Consider the following 21,412-nt stretch of genomic DNA (forward strand, 5'->3'; position numbering starts at 1 on the left):
GGGAAAGATGTATGAGCGTAGCCAGGAATAACATAGATCATCGAGGCACAATTCATCAAAAGGTAGCAAACTGGTATCAATGTATAACCTAGCGAAAGTCAGGAGTTTGTAGTTAAGAATCGTTAATTGATAGCTGTCTCTCGGATATTTTGTGTTTTGCCTATACTGTTCAATAAGAAAACTGCATTTGGTAGCCTGGCACTGGCCGAGGCATTGGAACCCTGCAGGGGGAGATAAGCAAGGAGCTGCAGGCACCCCGATCTTTTGATAAGTTAAACAGAGAGCCAAGAATAGTTTGTATTGGATGTCAAGTATGTCATGATGTTCGGATACTGATGTGATTGTGTGCAAATGTGGTGAAGATACACTGAAGAACCGGTCTCAGACATGCTCAGTTACTTGACAACAGTGTGATATGTAATTGTTTATGTAGCTCGGGAGAATGAGAAAACATTTGAATCAAGACACTGACACAAGCTCTGTAGAAAACCGTATTTTTAATGAAACAATCAGGATAGAGATCAACACACTGTTAACTATCAGAAGAATAAAATTAAAATAAAGATGGATGTGGAACTTTGATTCAAAATTCAGGTTTTTTTCTTCAAGTTAACATCTGTGCCTCTCACTGGTAACTCCACCAATCCACAACGGCATCGCACATGGGCCAAAAGCCAGCCTACAGCCCAGGCCACATCCTCTCGGCAAGGAGTAACCGCGTACCTGTAGTTGTAAAAGTTACCCGTCGCCTTGGTTGCATCACTAATTCATTGTTAAAGGATCAATGCTGATTGTATAAAATATATAAGAACCCTGTCTATAAACAGGGAGCAATGATCCAGCAAACAACAGAGTGTGAGAAGAAACTGAACGTAAGAAATTCCACAAAATAATTTGGAAAGGTTTTAGCCACCTTCTTGATTTTTAATTAATCAAATTATTTCACACTAAGTCTTCACTTAATAAGCACATCAGAATTAATCCAGTAATAAAAAAATGAAAAAAAAATGTACGAATAAAGAGCATTTGGCTAAATTGACATCATGCTTGCCTTCAGTCAATTCCCCTCCAGACTGACACACCACTGCTGTACTGTAGTCTGAGAGGCACCGTTATCTGCATGTTATAAAACAGAGTTGTTGTCTTATTGTTTGGAAATAGGTTACAGACCCAATGGCACGACTGAAAAATAGCCCAGTTTCCTCCCAGTCACCTGGCCAAAATTCATCCTTCAATAAACACCAATATAAACAGTATCGTTAACCGTTCACCTCATTGCTATCTGTAGGGCTTGGCTCTGAATGAATCGTTTTCCAAATTACCTTGCAATACAGCACTGCACTTCAAAGTTATTTCATCCAAGTGCTTTAAGCAGTTTCTCAGATACATTATAAGGTGTCACCTAAATACAAGTTTGTTATTTTTTTTTACATATTTTTACCGATACAACCATTAAATGCCTTCAACAATTTGCAACTGGGGGCTCGTATCTCTCTATCATAAACATGCGGTTGGTGCTTTCTCCAGTCACGTAGTCGGGGCATTATATCAGGGGCATCCTGCACAACCACAGCAATGTCTTTGGATTTTCGCTCATCTACATATTGTGCAATGTGTTGCATATTATGTCGTCAAGCACCTTTTCTTTCATGCCATAACGGTCTGCAAAGCTCACACAAAGAGTGGCTGAATTCCAATGATCACTTCAAATTTCATGGCAAGGAGTATGTTGTCCAATTCTGAGCACCACACGTTAAGAAGGATGTCAAGGCCTTGGAGTACGTGCAGACGAGATTCACTAGAATGCTACCAGAGATGATGGACTTCAGTGATGTAGAGAGACTAGAGACTAGGGACTGAGATTGTTCTCCTTACAGCAGTGAAGTTTAAAGGGAGGTTTAATAGAGGTGTTCAAAATTACTAAGGGTTTTGATAGAGTAGATAGCCCTTTTGCACTATAACATTGCCATCCCTCTTACTCTATCCTTTTCGCTTCCATAACTTTTTTAACCACTCTTCTTCCTCGGCCCCTGACTGTGATCCTCTTCTCCTTCTCCAGCAGTCCCCTAACTCTCATTACCTTAATTCCTGCCCTACTAAAACTACGCATTCCAAATCAGTGTGATACCTGCAGGAGAGGATTTTCACACTACCTGGGTACATCAATGTATTTTCTAGGCTGTCTGTTTGGCAAGTGCACGATGAGAACAAACAGTTTTCTGCTGAGCATGGGATGAATTGTTTAAAGAGCCCTAAAGCATGGATATCTCCACAGAAAAGGAGTTTGATGCAACGTGGAAGAGTCAGTCAGCCATGTCTGCAATGATCTACAGTGTATGTCAGATTGGGCACTTGTGATTATGGGAGTGGGAAGAGTTTATGAGTGTAATCGGATCACTTGTGTTCGTGGTAATAGAATTATGGGAAGATTTTATAATGGGGCAATATAAACATGCTGATAAAATAATTAGAAGAGTTAAGTGCATGCTTGTTTAGACCATATTATCATTCTGTTGTCATGAGTGAACCATTGTATCACATCGCATACTGGGCTCTGGAGTGTATGGTGTTGTAACAACTCTCATACTGTTTTTTGGATAGTATGATGAAGCTCGCATGCTGGTTTTATGAAATATGCTGTTCCAGTAATGACTCCATCCTGCATTGCTACAACGGAATTTGTGGGTAATCTGGCATTGCAAGTAACGAGAACAAAAGGAAGAAGATAGCAGTCCAACATCTTGGTGACCCCGACGTGACATTTTTGTATTTTGTTAAGTCGGAGTTGGTTTCCCACACATAAATTCGAGGGGTAAGTATTCTATTGGTTGTCGCAATCTAAAGGGACCTCCATTAAACAATGGAAGGAACAGAGAATAATCCGGGTGAGGTCCGGTCATGTCTTAATAAAGGGATTGAAGCTAAAGGGGGGCCCGACTGGATAGTGTAGGAAAAAATCACAGGAGGATGGAGAGAGATACGACAGTCCTTAGTGGAGAGTGTCTGGTTAAAACAAATTAAGGTCTTATGGTTAACAAGTGATTACAAAAAAGAGAGCGGCGTTCGTGTTACAGTGTCTAATACTTAAATTCAGAAGATAAGAGAAGCGGCTAAGGCCAGAGATAGAGTAATCTCAGAACTATAGAGCAGCGAGCAGAACTTAAAGAGCAGCGAGCAGCAGTCAAGAAAGACATTGAAACCTGGCAATTTCAGGCACTCGAAGCAGCCAGAACTGTTCCGACGCTGGATCAGCCTCTTGCGGATAAAGAGAATAGAAATAAAGACCTAGAGAGAGGAATTTCTAAGCTGCAGTATGCAAAGTTGGCGGAGACACAGGCGGGGGCATAGTAGTTGGAGGGGCCCCGACCACCCCGCCAAATATGACGGGGGTGGAACGGCAGCAATGATGGCATTAGCTTGCCCAGTGGAGACAAATATTGATGAAGCCTGGTGCTGTTCAAAGAATCCCCCAGGTACAAGAAGCATAGAAGATAGGAGCAGGAGTAGGCCATTCGGCCCCTCGAGCCTGCTCCGCCATTCAATGAGATCATGGCTGATCATTCAAATTCAGTACACTGTCCCTGCCTTCTCCCCATATCCCTTGATCCCTTTAGCCTTAAAAAATATATCTAACTCCTTCTTGAATATATTTAATGAATTGGCCTCTACTGCCTTCTTTGGCAGAGAATTCCAGAGGTTCAACACGGTCTGGGTGAAGAAATTCCTCTTCATCTCTGTCCTAAATGGCATACCCCTTATCCTTAGACTGTGATCTCTGGTTCTGGACTCCCAGACCATCGGGAACATCCTTGCAGCATCTAGTCTGCCTAGTCCAGTTAGAATTTCATAAGTTTCGTTTAGATCCCCTCTCATTCTTCTAAACTCCAGCGAATACAAGCCCAATTGAACCAATCTCTCCTCGTACGTCATTCCTGCCATGGAACAGTGAATTGAATTTGAGTATGGTGTCAGAGGTTGCACCTTCTCCTCAAAGGAGTGGACTGTAAGGAAGGGAGAAATCTTCAAGACTCCCTACTAACTAACCCCCAAGTTGAGAGAGCAACAAGAGATAGCTAGACTAGTCAAGAGCTGATTGTGTGAAGTCAATAAGGATATTCCTGTCTCAAAGAAGGGAATTGTAAGAAATAGCTGTTAGATTCAAAGATGGGTTTTAATTCTTAGAACAGGGACTGACAACATGCAACCTGGAACAGATAGCATAAATGCCAGCAAGGTCGAATATCAAGCATCAAAAGACAAATAGAAGTGATAAGGGAATCGTAAAATGCAAGAAAACAGGGAGGATAGCACCTGGTAGATAACAAGGAGCCAAGAAGTCATAAAATGCACTTGAGGAAACTTCAAGTGATTGGTCAGTTTGTTCTGATGGGTCATTTTGCAGTGATTGGTTCAGTTTGGAATGATGGGTCAGTTTGGGATTATTGTTCAGTTGGGGCTGATTGGTCAGTTTGTGTTGAGGCGTCAATTTGGGTGATTTGTCAGTTTGGGGTGATGGGGCAGATTGGGGTGATTTGTCAGTTTGCGTTGATGGGTCAGATTGGGGATGATTGGTCTTTTTGTGTCAATGGGGCAGTTTGTGTTCATGGGTCAGTTTGGGGTGATTGCTAATTTTATGGTGGTTTGTCAGTTTGAGTTGATTGTTCAGATTGGCATGATTGGTCATTTTTTGGTGATTGGTCAGTTTGGGGTGTTTGGTTAATTTGGGGGTGATTGAAATGTTTGGGGTGATTCTTCAATTTGGCAGTGATTGGTCAGCTTGGTGTGATTGGTCAATTTGTGTGTGATTGGTTTGTTGGGACTGATTGGTCAGTTTGTGTTCGTTGTTGAGTTTGGGGATGACTGGTCGGTTTGGGCTGGTGGGTCAGTTCGGGGCTGTTTGTTCAATTAGTGTTGATGGGTCAGTTTGGGTGATTGGTCAGTTTGGGGTGATGTGTCAGTTCGGGGGTGATTCGTCAGTTTGTGTTGATGGGTCAGTTTGTGGTGAATGGTCAGTTTGAGTTGATGTCAGTTTGGGTGATTGTTCAGTTTTTGTTGATGGGTCAGTTTGGAGGGATGCGTCAGTTTGGGAAGATTCGTCAGTTTGTGTTGCTGGGCCAGTTTGGGGTGATGGGTCAGTTTGCGGTGAATGGTCATTTTGTGTTCATGGGTCAGTTTAGGTGATTGCTCAGTTTGTGATGATGGGTCAGTTTGGAGAGATGCATCAGTTTGGGGGTATTGGTCACTTTGTGTTGATGGGTCAGTTTGCGGTGATTGGATAGTTTGTGTTGATGGGTCAGTTTGGAGTGATGGGTCAGTTTGCGGTGATTGTTCAGTTTGTGTTGATGGGTCAGTTTCCCGTGATTGGTCAGTTTGTGTTGCTGGGTCAGATTGGGGTGATTGGTCAGTTTGTGTTCATGGGTCAGTTTGGGGTGATTGGTCAGTTTTAGTCGGTGAGTCAGTTTGGAGTGATGTGTCAGTTTGAGGAGATTGGTCAGTTTGTGTTGATGGGTCTGTTTGCAGTGATTGGTCAGTTCCCGTGATTGGTCAGTTTTTGTTGATGGGTCAGATTGGGGTGATTGGTCAGTTTGTGTTGATGGGTCAGATTGGGGTGATTGGTCAGTTTGTGTTGATGCGTCAGTTTGGGGTGATTGGTTTGTTTTAGTCGATGGGTCAGTTTGGGGTGATTGGTCAGTTTGTGCTGATGGGTCAGTTTGGGGTGATTAGTCATTTTGTATTGATGGGTCAGTTTGGAGTGATGTGTCTGTTTGCGGTGATTGTTCAGTTTGTGTTGATGGGTCAGTTTGTGGTGAATGGTCAGTTTGTGTTGATTTCAGTTTGGGTGATTGGTCAGTTTGTGTTGATGGGTCAGTTTGGAGGGATGCGTCAGTTTGGGAAGATTCGTCAGTTTGTGTTGCTGGGTCAGTTTGGGGTGATGGGTCAGTTTGCGATGAATGGTCAGTTTGTGTTGATGGGTCAGTTTGGGTGATTGGTCAGTTTGTGATGAGGGGTCAGTTTGGAGTGATGCGTCAGTTTGGCGGTGATTGGCCACTTTCTGTTGATGGGTCAGTTTGCTGTGATTGGATAGTTTGTGTTGATGGATCAGTTTGGAGTGATGGGTCAGTTTGCGGTGATTGGTCAGTTTGTGTTGATGGGTCAGTTTCCCATGATTGGTCAGTTTGTGTTGATGGGTCAGATAGGGGTGATTGGTCAGTTTGTGTTCATGGGTCAGTTTGGGGTGATTGGTCAATTTTAGTCGATGGGTCAGTTTGGAGTGATGTGTCAGTTTGAGGAGATTGGTCAGTTTGTGATGATGGGTCTGTTTGCAGTGATTGGTCAGTTTGTGTTGAAGGGTCAGTTTCCCGCGATTGGTCAGTTTCTGTTGATGGGTCAGATTGGGGTGATTGGTCAGTTTGTGTTGATGGGTCAGTTTGGGATTATTGGTTTGTTTTAGTCGATGTGTCAGTTTGGGGTGATTGGTCAGTTTGTGCTGATGGGTCAGTTTGGGGTGATTAGCCATTTTGTATTGATGTGTCTGTTTGGAGTGATGTGTCAGTTTGGGGAGATTGGTCAGTTTGTGTTGATGGGTCTGTTTGCGGTGATTGTTCAGTTGGTGTTGATGGGTCAGTTTGGGGTGATTGGTCAGTTTGTGCTGATTGGTCATTTTCGGGTGATTTGTCAGTTTGTGTTGAAGGGTCAGTTTGGAGTGATTGGTTTGTTTTAGTCAATGTCAGTTTGGGGTGATTGGTCAGTTTGTGCTGATGGGTCAGTTTGGGGTGATTAGTCATTTTCTATTGATGGGTCAGTTTGGAGTGATGTGTCAGTTTGGGGAGATTGGTCAGTTTGTGTTGATGGGTCTGTTTGCGCTGATTGTTCAGTTTGTGTTGATGGGTCAGTTTGGGGTGATTGGTCAATTTGTGCTGATGGGTCAGTTTGGGGTGATTGGTCAGTGTTTGCTAATTGGTCAGTTTAGTGTGATCCGTCAGATTGGCGAAATTTTTCAGTTTTTGTTTATGGGTCAGTTTGTGGGTGATTGGTCTGTATGTGTTGATGGGGCAGTTTGTGTTGATGGGTCAGTTTGGGGTGATTGGTAATTTTATGGTGGTTTGTCAGTTTGAGTTGATTGTTCAGATTGGCATGATTGGTCATTTTTTGGTGATTGGTCAGTTTGGGGTGTTTGGTTAATTTGGGGGTGATTGAAATGTTTGGGGTGATTCTTCAATTTGGCAGTGATTGGTCTGTTTGGTGTGATTGGTCAATTTGTGTGTGATTGGTTTGTTGGGACTGATTGGTCAGTTTGTGTTCGTTGTTGAGTTTGGGGATGACTGGTCGGTTTGGGCTGGTGGGTCAGTTCGGGGCTGTTTGTTCAATTAGTGTTGATGGGTCAGTTTGGGTGATTGGTCAGTTTGGGGTGATGTGTCAGTTCGGGGGTGATTCGTCAGTTTGTGTTGATGGGTCAGTTTGTGGTGAATGGTCAGTTTGAGTTGATGTCAGTTTGGGTGATTGTTCAGTTTTTGTTGATGGGTCAGTTTGGAGGGATGCGTCAGTTTGGGAAGATTCGTCAGTTTGTGTTGCTGGGCCAGTTTGGGGTGATGGGTCAGTTTGCGGTGAATGGTCATTTTGTGTTCATGGGTCAGTTTAGGTGATTGCTCAGTTTGTGATGATGGGTCAGTTTGGAGAGATGCATCAGTTTGGGGGTATTGGTCACTTTGTGTTGATGGGTCAGTTTGCGGTGATTGGATAGTTTGTGCTGATGGGTCAGTTTGGAGTGATGGGTCAGTTTGCGGTGATTGGTCAGTTTGTGTTGATGGGTCAGTTTCCCGTGATTGGTCAGTTTGTGTTGCTGGGTCAGATTGGGGTGATTGGTCAGTTTGTGTTCATGGGTCAGTTTGGGGTGATTGGTCAGTTTTAGTCGATGAGTCAGTTTGGAGTGATGTGTCAGTTTGAGGAGATTGGTCAGTTTGTGTTGATGGGTCTGTTTGCAGTGATTGGTCAGTTCCCGTGATTGGTCAGTTTTTGTTGATGGGTCAGATTGGGGTGATTGGTCAGTTTGTGTTGATGGGTCAGATTGGGGTGATTGGTCAGTTTGTGTTGATGCGTCATTTTGGGGTGATTGGTTTGTTTTAGTCGATGGGTCAGTTTGGGGTGATTGGTCAATTTGTGCTGATGGGTCAGTTTGGGGTGATTAGTCATTTTGTATTGATGGGTCAGTTTGGAGTGATGTGTCTGTTTGCGGTGATTGTTCAGTTTGTGTTGATGGGTCAGTTTGTGGTGAATGGTCAGTTTGTGTTGATTTCAGTTTGGGTGATTGGTCAGTTTGTGTTGATGGGCCAGTTTGGAGGGATGCGTCAGTTTGGGAAGATTCGTCAGTTTGTGTTGCTGGGTCAGTTTGGGGTGATGGGTCAGTTTGCGGTGAATGGTCAGTTTGTGTTGATGGGTCAGTTTGGGTGATTGGTCAGTTTGTGATGAGGGGTCAGTTTGGAGTGATGCGTCAGTTTGGGGGTGATTGGCCACTTTCTGTTGATGGGTCAGTTTGCTGTGATTGGATAGTTTGTGTTGATGGATCAGTTTGGAGTGATGGGTCAGTTTGCGGTGATTGGTCAGTTTGTGTTGATGGGTCTGTTTCCCATGATTGGTCAGTTTGTGTTGATGGGTCAGATAGGGGTGATTGGTCAGTTTGTGTTCATGGGTCAGTTTGGGGTGATTGGTCAGTTTTAGTCGATGGGTCAGTTTGGAGTGATGTGTCAGTTTGAGGAGATTGGTCAGTTTGTGATGATGGGTCTGTTTGCAGTGATTGGTCAGTTTGTGTTGAAGGGTCAGTTTCCCGCGATTGGTCAGTTTCTGTTGATGGGTCAGATTGGGGTGATTGGTCAGTTTGTGTTGATGCGTCAGTTTTGGATTATTGGTTTGTTTTAGTCGATGTGTCAGTTTGGGGTGATTGGTCAGTTTGTGCTGATGGGTCAGTTTGGGGTGATTAGCCATTTTGTATTGATGTGTCTGTTTGGAGTGATGTGTCAGTTTGGGGAGATTGGTCAGTTTGTGTTGATGGGTCTGTTTGCGGTGATTGTTCAGTTGGTGTTGATGGGTCAGTTTGGGGTGATTGGTCAGTTTGTGCTGATTGGTCAGTTTCGGGTGATTTGTCAGTTTGTGTTGAAGGGTCAGTTTGGAGTGATTGGTTTGTTTTAGTCAATGGGTCAGTTTGGGGTGATTGGTCAGTTTGTGCTGATGGGTCAGTTTGGGGTGATTAGTCATTTTCTATTGATGGGTCAGTTTGGAGTGATGTGTCAGTTTGGGGAGATTGGTCAGTTTGTGTTGATGGGTCTGTTTGCGCTGATTGTTCAGTTTGTGTTGATGGGTCAGTTTGGGGTGATTGGTCAATTTGTGCTGATGGGTCAGTTTGGGGTGATTGGTCAGTGTTTGCTAATTGGTCAGTTTAGTGTGATCCGTCAGATTGGCGAAATTTTTCAGTTTTTGTTTATGGGTCAGTTTGTGGGTGATTGGTCTGTATGTGTTGATGGGGCAGTTTGTGTTGATGGGTCAGTTTGGGGTGATTGGTAATTTTATGGTGATTAGTCAGTTTGTGTTGATGGTTCAGATTGGCGCGGTTGGGCATTTTTTGGTGAATGGTCAGTTTGTGGTGCTTGACTAATTTGGGGGTAATTGGTCTGTTTGGGGTGATTGGTCAGTTTGGCAGTGATTGGTCAGTTTGGGGATGATTGGTCGGTTTGGGCTGGTGGGTCTGTTTGGGGTTGATTGGTTAGTTTGTGTTGATGGGTCAGTTTGAGCTGATGTTTCAGTTTTGGGGTGATTGCTCTGCTTGTGTTGATGGGTCAATTTGGGGTGATTGATCAGTTTGTGTTGATGGTTCAGTTTGGAGTGATGCAGCAGTTTGTGGGTGATTGGTCAGTTTGTTTTGATGTGTCAATTTGGGTGATTGATCAGTTTGTGGTGATGGGTCTGTTTGAGCGTGATTGGTCAGTTTGTGTTGAAGGTTCAGATTGGGGTGATTGGTCATTTTTTGATGATTGGACAGTTTGGGGTGTTTGGTTCGTTTGGTGTGATTAGTCAATTTGTGGGCGATTGGTCAGTTTGGGAGTGATTAGTCAGTTTGTGTTGGTTGGTCAGTTTGGGGATGACTGGTCAGTTTTGGCTGGTGTGTCAGTTTTGGGGTTGTTTGGTTAATTTGTGTTGATGGGTCAGTTTGGGTGATTGGTCAGTTTGGGGCGATGGGTCAGTTCGTGGTTGATTCATCAGTTTGTGGTGAATGATCAGTTTGTGTTGATGTCAGTTTGGTGATTGGTCAGTTTGTGTTGATGGGTCAGTTTTGAGAGATGCGACAGTTTGGGATGATTCTTCAGTTTGTGTTGATGGGTCAGTTTGGGTTGATGGGTCAGTTTGGGGGTGATTCCTAAGTTTGTGTTGATGGATCAGTTTGCAGTGGTCAGTTTGTGCTGATGGGTCAGTTTAAGTGATTGGTCAGTTTGTGTTGATGGGTCAGTTTGGAGTGGTGCATCAGTTTGGGGGTGATTGGTCAGTTTGTGTTGATGGGACAGTTTCCAGTGATTGGTCAGTTTGTGTTGATTGGTCATTTTGCAGTGATTGGTCAGTTTTTTTTGATGGGTCAGTTTGGAGAGATTGGTCAGTTTGTGTTGATGGGTCAGTTTGGGGTGGTTGGTCAGTTTTAGTCGATGGGTCAGTTTGGAGTGATGCGTCAGTTTGGGGTGATTGGTCAGTTTGTGTTGATGGGTCGTTTGCGTTGATTGGTCAGTTTGTGCTCATGGTTCAGTTTGGGATGATTGGTCAGTTTCTGTTGATGGGTCAGTTTGGGGTGATTGGTCAGTTTGTGTTGATGGGTCAGTTTGGAGTGATGAGTCAGTTTGGGGGTGGTGAGTCAGTTTGTGTTGATGGGTCTGTTTGCGTTGATTGGCCAGTTTGTGTTCATGGTTCAGTTTGGGATGATTGGTCAGTTTCTGTTGATGGGTCAGTTTGCAGTGATTGGACAGTTTGTGTTGATGGGTCAGTTTGGGGTGACTTGTCAGTTTGTTTTAATGGGTCAGTTTGGAGTGATGGGTCAGTTTGCAGTGATTGGTCAGTTTGTGTCGAAGGGTCAGTTTGCAGTGTTTGGTCAGTTTGCGTTGATGAGTCAGATTGGGGTGATTGGTCAGTTTGTGTTGATGGGTCAGTTTGGGGTGATTGGTCAGTTTTAGTCGATGGCTCAGTTTGGAGTGATGCGTCAGTTTCGGGTGATTGGTCAGTTTGTGTTGATGGGTCGGTTTGTGGTGATTGGTCAGTTTGTGTTCTTGGGTAAGTTTGGGGTGATTGGTCAGTTTGTGTTGATGGGTGAGTTTGGGATGATTGGTCAGTTTGTGTTGATGGGTCAGTTTGGAGTGATGCTCCAGTTTTGGGACGATTGGTCAGTGTGTGTTGATTGGTCAGTTTGGGGTGCTCCGCCAGTTTGGGGAGATATGTCAGATTTTGTTTATGGGCCAGTTTGTGGTGATTGGTAATTTTATGGTGATTGGTCAGTTTGTGTTGATGGTTCAGATTGTCGTGAATGCTCATTCTTTGCTGAATGGTCAGTTTGGGGTGCTTGATTAATGTGGGGGTGATTGGTCTGTTTGGGGTGATTGGTCAATTTTTCAGTGATTGTTCTGTTTGGTCTGATTGTTCAATTTGTGGGTGATTGGTCAGTCTGTGGGTCATTGGTCAGTTTGTGTTGATTGATCAGTTTGGGGATGATTGGTCGGTTTGTGCTGATGGGTCAGATTGGGGTTGATTGGTCAGTTTGCGTTGATGGGTCAGTTTGAGGTGATGTATCAGTTTTGTGGTGATTGCTCTGCTTGTGTTGATGGGTCAATTTGGGGTGATTGGACAGTTTGTGTTGATGGTTCAGTTTGGAGTGATGCATCAGTTTGGGGGTGATTGGTTAGTTTGTGTTGAAGAGTCAGTTTGCGGTGATTGGTCAGTTTGTTTTGATGCGTCAATTTGGTTGATTGGTCAGTTTGGGGTGATGGGTCTGTTTGAGTGTGATTGGTCACTTTGTGTTGATAGTTCAGTTTGGGGTGATTGGTCATTTTTTGATGATTGGTCAGTTTGGCGTGTTTGGTTAGTTTGGGGGTGATTCGTCAGTTTGCATTGAATGGTCAATTTTGCAGTGGTTGTTCAGTTTGGTGTGTTTATTCAATTTGTGGGTGATTGGCCAGTTTGGGAGTGCTTAGTCAGTTTGTGTTGGTTGGTCAGTTTGGGGATGACTGGTCAGTTTCGGCTGTTGGGTAAGTTTGGGGCTGTTTGGTCAATTTATGTTGATGGGTCAGATTGGGTGATTGGTCAGTTTGGGGTGATGGGTCAGTTCGAGTGATTCGTCAGTTAGTGGTGAATGGTCAGTTTGTGTTGATGTCAGTTTGGGTGATTGGTCAGTTTGTGCTGATGGGTCAGTTTGGGGTGATTGGTCAGTGTTTGTTGATTGGTCAGTTTAGGGTGATCCGGCAGATTGGCGAGATTTTTCAGTTTCTGTTTATGGGTCAGTTTGTGGGTGATTGGTCTGTATGTGTTGATGGGGCAGTTTGTGTTGATGGGTCAGTTTGGGGTGATTGGTAATTTTATGGTGATTAGTCAGTTTGTGTTGATGGTTCAGATTGGCGCGATTGGGCATTTTTTGGTGAATGGTCAGTTTGGGGTGCTTGATTAATTTGGGGGTGATTGGTCTGTTTGGGGTGATGGGTCTGTTTGAGGGTGATTGATCAGTTTGTATTGATGGTTCAGTTTGGAGTGATGCATCAGTTTGTGGGTGATTGGTCAGTTTGTTTTGATGTGTCAATTTGGGTGATTGATCAGTTTGTGGTGATGGGTCTGTTTGCGCGTGATTGGTCAGTTTGTGTTGAAGGTTCAGATTGGGGTGATTGGTCATTTTTTGATGATTGATCAGTTTGGGGTGTTTGGTTCGTTTGGTGTGATTAGTCAATTTGTGGGCGATTCGTCAGTTTGGGAGTGATTAGTCAGTTTGTGTTGGTTGGTCAGTTTGGGGATGACTGGTCAGTTTTGGCTAGTGTGTCAGTTTTGGGGTTGTTTGGTTAATTTGTGTTGATGGGTCAGTTTGGGTGATTGGTCAGTTTGGGGCGATGGGTCAGTTCATGGTTGATTCATCAGTTTGTGGTGAATGATCAGTTTGTGTTGATGTCAGTTTGGTGATTGGTCAGTTTGTGTTGATTGGTCAGTTTTGAGTGATGCGTCAGTTTGGGATGATTCTTCAGTTTGTGTTGATGGGTCAGTTTTGGTTGATGGGTCAGTTTGGGGGTGATTCCTAAGTTTGAGTTGATGGATCAGTTTGCAGTGGTCAGTTTGTGTTGATGGGTCAGTTTAAGTGATTGGTCAGTTTGTGTTGATGGGTCAGTTTGGAGTGATGCATCAGTTTGGGGGTGATTGGTCAGTTTGTGTTGATGGGACAGTTTGTGTTGATTGGTCAGTTTGTGTTGATTGGTCATTTTGCAGTGATTGGACAGTTTTTTTTGATGGGTCAGTTTGGAGTGATTGGTCAGTTTGTGTTGATGGGTCAGTTTGGGGTGGTTGGTCATTTTTAGTCGATGGGTCAGTTTGGAGTGATGCATCAGTTTGGGGTGATTGGTCAGTTTGTGTTGATGGGTCTGTTTGCATTGATTTGTCAGTTTGTGTTCATGGTTCAGTTTGGGATGATTGGTCAGTTTCTGTTGATGGGTCAGTTTGGGGTGATTGGTCAGTTTTTGTTGATGGGTCAGTTTGGAGTGATGCGTCAGTTTGGGGGTGGTGGGTCAGTTTGTGTTGATGGGTCTGTTTGCGTTGATTGGTCAGTTTGTGTTCATGGTTCAGTTTGGGATGATTGGTCAGTTTCTGTTGATGGGTCAGTTTGCAGTGATTGGACAGTTTGTGTTGATGGGTCAGTTTGGGGTGATTTGTCAGTTTGTTTTAATGGGTCAGTTTGGAGTGATGGGTCAGTTTGCAGTGATTGGTCAGTTTGTGTCGATGGGTCAGTTTGGGGTGGTTGATCAGTTTTAGTCGATGGGTCAGTTTGGAGTGATGCATCAGTTTGGGGTGATTGGTCAGTTTGTGTTGATGGGTCTGTTTGCATTGATTGGTCAGTTTGTGTTCATGGTTCAGTTTGGGATGATTGGTCAGTTTGTGTTGATGGGTCAGTTTGGGGTGATTGGTCAGTTTGTGTTGATGGGTCAGTTTGGAGTGATGCGTCAGTTTGGGGGTGGTGGGTCAGTTTGTGTTGATGGGTCTGTTTGCGTTGATTGGTCAGTTTGTGTTCATGGTTCAGTTTGGGATGATTGGTCAGTTTCTGTTGATGGGTCAGTTTGCGGTGATTGGACAGTTTGTGTTGATGGGTCAGTTTGGGGTGATTTGTCAGTTTGTTTTAATGGGTCAGTTTGGAGTGATGGGTCAGTTTGCAGTGATTGGTCAGTTTGTGTCGATGTGTCAGTTTGCAGTGATTGGTCAGTTTGTGTTGACTCAGATTGGGGTGATTGGTCAGTTTGTGTTGATGGGTCAGTTTGGAGTGATGCGTCAGTTTGGGGTGATTGGTTAGTTTGTGTTGATGGGTCTGTATGCGTTGATTGGTCAGTTTGTGTTCATGGTTCAGTGTGGGATGATTGGTCAGTTTCTGTTGATGGGTCAGTTTGGGGTGATTGGTCAGTTTGTGTTGATGGGTCAGTTTGGAGTGATGAGTCTGTTTGGAGGTGGTGGGTCAGTTTGTGTTGATGGGTCTGTTTGCGTTGATTGGTCAGTTTGTGTTCATGGTTCAGTTTGGGATGATTGGTCAGTTTCTGTTAATGGGTCAGTTTGCAGTGATTGGACAGTTTGTGTTGATGGGTCAGTTTGGGGTGATTTGTCAGTTTGTTTTAATGGGCCAGTTTGGAGTGATGGGTCAGTTTGCAGTGATTGGTCAGTTTGTGTCAATGGGTCAGTTTGCAGTGATTGGTCAGTTTGCGTTGATGAGTCAGATTGGGGTGATTGGTCAGTTTGTGTTGATGGGTCAGTTTGGGGTGATTGGTCAGTTTTAGTCGATGGGTCAGTTTGGAGTGATGCGTCAGTTTCGGGTGATTGGTCAGTTTGTGTTGATGGGTCGGTTTGCGGTGATTGGTCAGTTTGTGTTCATGGGTAAGTTTGGGGTGATTGGTCAGTTTGTGTTGATGGGTGAGTTTGGGATGATTGGTCAGTTTGTGTTGAGGGGTCAGTTTGGAGTGATGCTCCAGTTTTGGGACGATTGGTCAGTGTGTGTTGATTGGTCAGTTTGGGGTGCTCCGCCAGTTTGGGGAGATTTGTCAGATTTTGTTTATGGGCCAGTTTGTGGTGATTGATAATTTTATGCTGATTGGTCAGTTTGTGTTGATGGTTCAGATTGGCGTGAATGCTCATTTTTTGCTGAATGGTCAGTTTGGGGTGCTTGATTAATGTGGGGGTGATTGGTCTGTTTGGGGTGATTGATCAATTTGTCAGTGATTGTTCTGTTTGGTCTGATTGTTCAATTTGTGGGTGATTGGTCAGTCTGTGGGTCATTAGTCAGTTTGTGTTGATTGATCAGTTTGGGGATGATTGGTCGGTTTGTGCTGATGGGTCAGATTGGGGTTGATTGGTCAGTTTGCGTTGATGGGTCAGTTTGAGGTGATGTATCAGTTTTGTGGTGATTGCTCTGCTTGTGTTGATGGGTCAATTTGGGGTGATTGGACAGTTTGTGTTGATGGTTCAGTTTGGAGTGATGCATCAGTTTGGGGGTGATTGGTTAGTTTGTGTTGATGGGTCAGTTTGCGGTGATTGGTCAGTTTGTTTTGATGCGTCAATTTGGTTGATTGGTCAGTTTGGGGTGATGGGTCTGTTTGAGTGTGATTGGTCACTTTGTGCTGATGGTTCAGTTTGGGGTGATTGGTCATTTTTTGATGATTGGTCAGTTTGGCGTGTTTGGTTAGTTTGGGGGTGATTCATCAGTTTGCATTGAATGGTCAATTTTGCAGTGGTTGTTCAGTTTGGTGTGTTTATTCAATTTGTGGGTGATTGGCCAGTTTGGGAGTGCTTAGTCAGTATGTGTTGGTTGGTCAGTTTGGGGATGACTGGTCAGTTTCAGCTGTTGGGTAAGTTTGGGGCTGTTTGGTCAATTTTTGTTGATGGGTCAGATTGGGTGATTGGTCAGTTTGGGGTGATGGGTCAGTTCGAGTGATTCGTCAGTTAGTGGTGAATGGTCAGTTTGTGTTGATGTCAGTTTGGGTGATTGGTCAGTTTGTGCTGATGGGTCAGTTTGGGGTGATTGGTCAGTGTTTGTTGATTGGTCAGTTTAGGGTGATCCGTCAGATTGGCGAGATTTTTCAGTTTCTGTTTATGGGTCAGTTTGTGGATGATTGGTCTGTATGTGTTGATGGGGCAGTTTGTGTTGATGGGTCAGTTTGGGGTGATTGGTAATTTTATGGTGATTAGTCAGTTTGTGTTGATGGTTCAGATTGGCGCGATTGGGCATTTTTTGGTGAATGGTCAGTTTGGGGTGCTTGATTAATTTGGGGGTGATTGGTCTGTTTGGGGTGATTGGTCAGTTTGGCAGTGATTGGTCAGTTTGGGGATGATTGGTCGGTTTGGGCTGGTGGATCTGTTTGGGGTTGATTGGTTTGTTTGTGTTGATGGGTCAGTTTTAGCTGATGTTTCAGTTTTGGGGTGATTGCTCTGCTTGTGTTGATGGGTCAATTTGGGGTGATTGGTCAGTTTGTGTTGATGTTTCAGTTTGGAGTGATGCATCAGTTTGTGGGTGATTGGTCAGTTTGTTTTGATGGGTCAATTTGCGGTGATTGGTCAGTTTGGGGTGATGGGTCTGTTTGAGGGTGATTGATCAGTTTGTATTGATGGTTCAGTTTGGAGTGATGCATCAGTTTCTGGGTGATTGGTCAGTTTGTTTTGATGTGTCAATTTGGGTGATTGATCAGTTTGTGGTGATGGGTCTGTTTGCGCGTGATTGGTCAGTTTGTGTTGAATGTTCAGATTGGGGTGATTGGTCATTTTTGATGATTGATCAGTTTGGGGTGTTTGGTTCGTTTGGTGTGATTAGTCAATTTGTGGGCGATTCGTCAGTTTGGGAGTGATTAGTCAGTTTGTGTTGGTTGGTCAGTTTGGGGATGACTGGTCAGTTTTGGCTAGTGTGTCAGTTTTGGGGTTGTTTGGTTAATTTGTGTTGATGGGTCAGTTTGGGTGATTGGTCAGTTTGGGGCGATGGGTCAGTTCGTGGTTGATTCATCAGTTTGTGGTGAATGATCAGTTTGTGTTGATGTCAGTTTGGTGATTGGTCAGTTTGTGTTGATTGGTCAGTTTTGAGAGATGCGTCAGCTTGGGATGATTCTTCAGTTTGTGTTGATGGGTCAGTTTTGGTTGATGGATCAGTTTGGGGGTGATTCCTAAGTTTGAGTTGATGGATCAGTTTGCAGTGGTCAGTTTGTGTTGATGGGTCAGTTTAAGTGATTGGTCAGTTTGTGTTGATGGGTCAGTTTGGAGTGCTGCATCAGTTTGGGGGTGATTGGTCAGTTTGTGTTGATGGGACAGTTTGTGTTGATTGGTCAGTTTGTGTTGATTGGTCATTTTGCAGTGATTGGTCAGTTTTTTTTGATGGGTCAGTTTGGAGTGATTGGTCAGTTTGTGTTGATGGGTCAGTTTGGGGTGGTTGGTCAGTTTTAGTCGATGGGTCAGTTTGGAGTGATGCATCAGTTTGGGGTGATTGGTCAGTTTGTGTTGATGGGTCTGTTTGCATTGATTGGTCAGTTTGTGTTCATGGTTCAGTTTGGGATGATTGGTCAGTTTCTGTTGATGGGTCAGTTTGGGGTGATTGGTCAGTTTGTGTTGATGGGTCAGTTTGGAGTGATGCGTCAGTTTGGGGGTGGTGGGTCAGTTTGTGTTGATGGGTCTGTTTGCGTTGATTGGTCAGTTTGTGTTCATGGTTCAGTTTGGGATGATTGGTCAGTTTCTGTTGATGGGTCAGTTTGCAGTGATTGGACAGTTTGTGTTGATGGGTCAGTTTGGGGTGATTTGTCAGTTTGTTTTAATGGGTCAGTTTGGAGTGATGGGTCAGTTTGCAGTGATTGGTCAGTTTGTGTCGATGGGTCAGTTTGGGGTGGTTGATCAGTTTTAGTCGATGGGTCAGTTTGGAGTGATGCATCAGTTTGGGGTGATTGGTCAGTTTGTGTTGATGGGTCTGTTTGCATTGATTGGTCAGTTTGTGTTCATGGTTCAGTTTGGGATGATTGGTCAGTTTCTGTTGATGGGTCAGTTTGGGGTGATTGGTCAGTTTGTGTTGATGGGTCAGTTTGGAGTGATGCGTCAGTTTGGGGGTGGTGGGTCAGTTTGTGTTGATGGGTCTGTTTGCGTTGATTGGTCAGTTTGTGTTCATGGTTCAGTTTGGGATGATTGGTCAGTTTCTGTTGATGGGTCAGTTTGCGGTGATTGGACAGTTTGTGTTGATGGGTCAGTTTGGGGTGATTTGTCAGTTTGTTTTAATGGGTCAGTTTGGAGTGATGGGTCAGTTTGCAGTGATTGGTCAGTTTGTGTTGACTCAGATTGGGGTGATTGGTCAGTTTGTGTTGATGGGTCAGTTTGGGGTGATTGGTCAGTTTTAGTCGATGGGTCAGTTTGGAGTGATGCGTCAGTTTGGGGTGATTGGTTAGTTTGTGTTGATGGGTCTGTATGCGTTGATTGGTCAGTTTGTGTTCATGGTTCAGTGTGGGATGATTGTTCAGTTTCTGTTGATGGGTCAGTTTGGGGTGATTGGTCAGTTTGTGTTGATGGGTCAGTTTGGAGTGATGAGTCTGTTTGGAGGTGGTCGGTCAGTTTGTGTTGATGGGTCTGTTTGCGTTGATTGGTCAGTTTGTGTTCATGGTTCAGTTTGGGATGATTGGTCAGTTTCTGTTAATGGGTCAGTTTGCAGTGATTGGACAGTTTGTGTTGATGGGTCAGTTTGGGTTGATTTGTCAGTTTGTTTTAATGGGCCAGTTTGGAGTGATGGGTCAGTTTGCAGTGATTGGTCAGTTTGTGTTGATGGGTGATTTTGGGATGATTGGTCAATTTGTGTTGAGGGGTCAGTTTGGAGTGATGCTCCAGTTTTGGGACGATTGGTCAGTGTGTGTTGATTGGTCAGTTTGGGGTGCTCCGCCAGTTTGGGGAGATTTGTCAGATTTTTTTTATGGTCCAGTTTGTGGTGATTGATAATTTTATGCTGATTGGTCAGTTTGTGTTGATGGTTCAGATTGGCGTGAATGCTCATTTTTTGCTGAATGGTCAGTTTGGGGTGCTTGATTAATGTGGGGGTGATTGGTCTGTTTGGGGTGATTGATCAATTTGTCAGTGATTGTTCTGTTTGGTCTGATTGTTCAATTTGTGGGTGATTGGTCAGTCTGTGGGTCATTGGTCAGTTTGTGTTGATTGATCAGTTTGGGGATGATTGGTCGGTTTGTGCTGATGGGTCAGATTGGGGTTGATTGGTCAGTTTGCGTTGATGGGTCAGTTTGAGGTGATGTATCAGTTTTGTGGTGATTGCTCTGCTTGTGTTGATGGGTCAATTTGGGGTGATTGGACAGTTTGTGTTGATGGTTCAGTTTGGAGTGATGCATCAGTTTGGGGGTGATTGGTTAGTTTGTGTTGATGGGTCAGTTTGCGGTGATTGGTCACTTTGTGCTGATGGTTCAGTTTGGGGTGATTGGTCATTTTTTGATGATTGGTCAGTTTGGCGTGTTTGGTTAGTTTGGGGGTGATTCGTCAGTTTGCATTGAATGTTCAATTTTGCAGTGGTTGTTCAGTTTGGTGTGTTTATTCAATTTGTGGGTGATTGGCCAGTTTGCGAGTGCTTAGCCAGTTTGTGTTGGTTGGTCAGTTTGGGGATGACTGGTCAGTTTTGGCTGTTGGGTAAGTTTGGGGCTGTTTGGTCAATTTTTGTTGATGGGTCAGTTTGGGTGATTTGTCAGTTTGGGGTGATGGGTCAGTTCGAGTGATTCGTCAGTTAGTGGTGAATGGTCAGTTTGTGTTGATGTCAGTTTGGGTGATTGGTCAGTTTGTGCTGATGGGTCAGTTTGGGGTGATTGGTCAGTGTTTGTTGATTGGTCAGTTTAGGGTGATCCGTCAGATTGGCGAGATTTTTCAGTTTCTGTTTATGGGTCAGTTTGTGGGTGATTGGTCTGTATGTGTTGATGGGGCAGTTTGTGTTGATGGGTCAGTTTGGGGTGATTGGTAATTTTATGGTGATTAGTCAGTTTGTGTTGATGGTTCAGATTGGCACGATTGGGCATTTTTTGGTGAATGGTCCGTTTGGGGTGCTTGATTAATTTGGGGGTGATTGGTCTGTTTGGGGCGATTGTTCAGTTTGGCAGTGATTGGTCAGTTTGGGGATGATTGGTCGGTTTGGGCTGGTGGATCTGTTTGGGGTTGATTGGTTAGTTTGTGTTGATGGGTCAGTTTTAGCTGATGTTTCAGTTTTGTGGTGATTGCTCTGCTTGTGTTGATGGGTCAATTTGGGTTGATTGGTCAGTTTGTGTTGATGTTTAAGTTTGGTGGGATGCATCAGTTTGTGGGTGATTGGTCAGTTTGTTTTGATGGGTCAATTTGCGGTGATTGGTCAGTTTGGGGTGATGGGTCTGCTTGAGGGTGATTGATCAGTTTGTGTTGATGGTTCAGTTTGGAGTGATGCAGCAGTTTGTGGGTGATTGGTCAGTTTGTTTTGATGTGTCAATTTGGGTGATTGGTCAGTTTGTGGTGATGGGTCTGTTTGCGCGTGATTGGTCAGTTTGTGTTGAAAGTTCAGATTGGGGTGATTGGACATTTTTTGATGATTGGTCAGTTTGGGGTGTTTGGTTCGTTTGGTGTGATTAGTCAATTTGTGGGCGATTGGTCAGTTTGGGAGTGATTAGTCAGTTTGTGTTGGTTGGACAGTTTGGGGATGACTGGTCAGTTTTGGCTGGTGTGTCAGTTTTGGGGTTGTTTGGTTAATTTGTGTTGATGGGTCAGTTTGGGTGATTGGTCAGTTTGGGGCGATGGGTCAGTTCGTGGTTGATTCATCAGTTTGTGGTGAATGATCAGTTTGTGTTGATGTCAGTTTGGTGATTGGTTAGTTTGTGTTGATTGGTCAGTTTTGAGAGATGCGTCAGTTTGGGATGATTCTTCATTTTGTGTTGATGGGTCAGTTTTGGTTCATGGGTCAGTTTGGGGGTGATTCCTAAGTTTGTGTTGATGGATCAGTTTGCAGTGGTCCGTTTGTGTTGATGGGTCAGTTTAAGTGATTGGTCAGTTTGTGTTGATGGGTCAGTTTGGAGTGATGCATCAGTTTGGGGGTGATTGGTCAGTTTTTGTCGATGGGTCAGTTTGCAGTGATTGGTCAGTTTGTATTGAGTCAGATTGGTGTGATTGGTCAGTTTGTGTTGATGGATCAGTT

This window comes from Somniosus microcephalus, unplaced genomic scaffold, assembly GCF_052327205.1.
Source record: "Somniosus microcephalus isolate GS21.2 unplaced genomic scaffold, FLI_Smic_1.0 unresolved_chr1, whole genome shotgun sequence".
Taxonomy (NCBI): domain Eukaryota; kingdom Metazoa; phylum Chordata; class Chondrichthyes; order Squaliformes; family Somniosidae; genus Somniosus; species Somniosus microcephalus.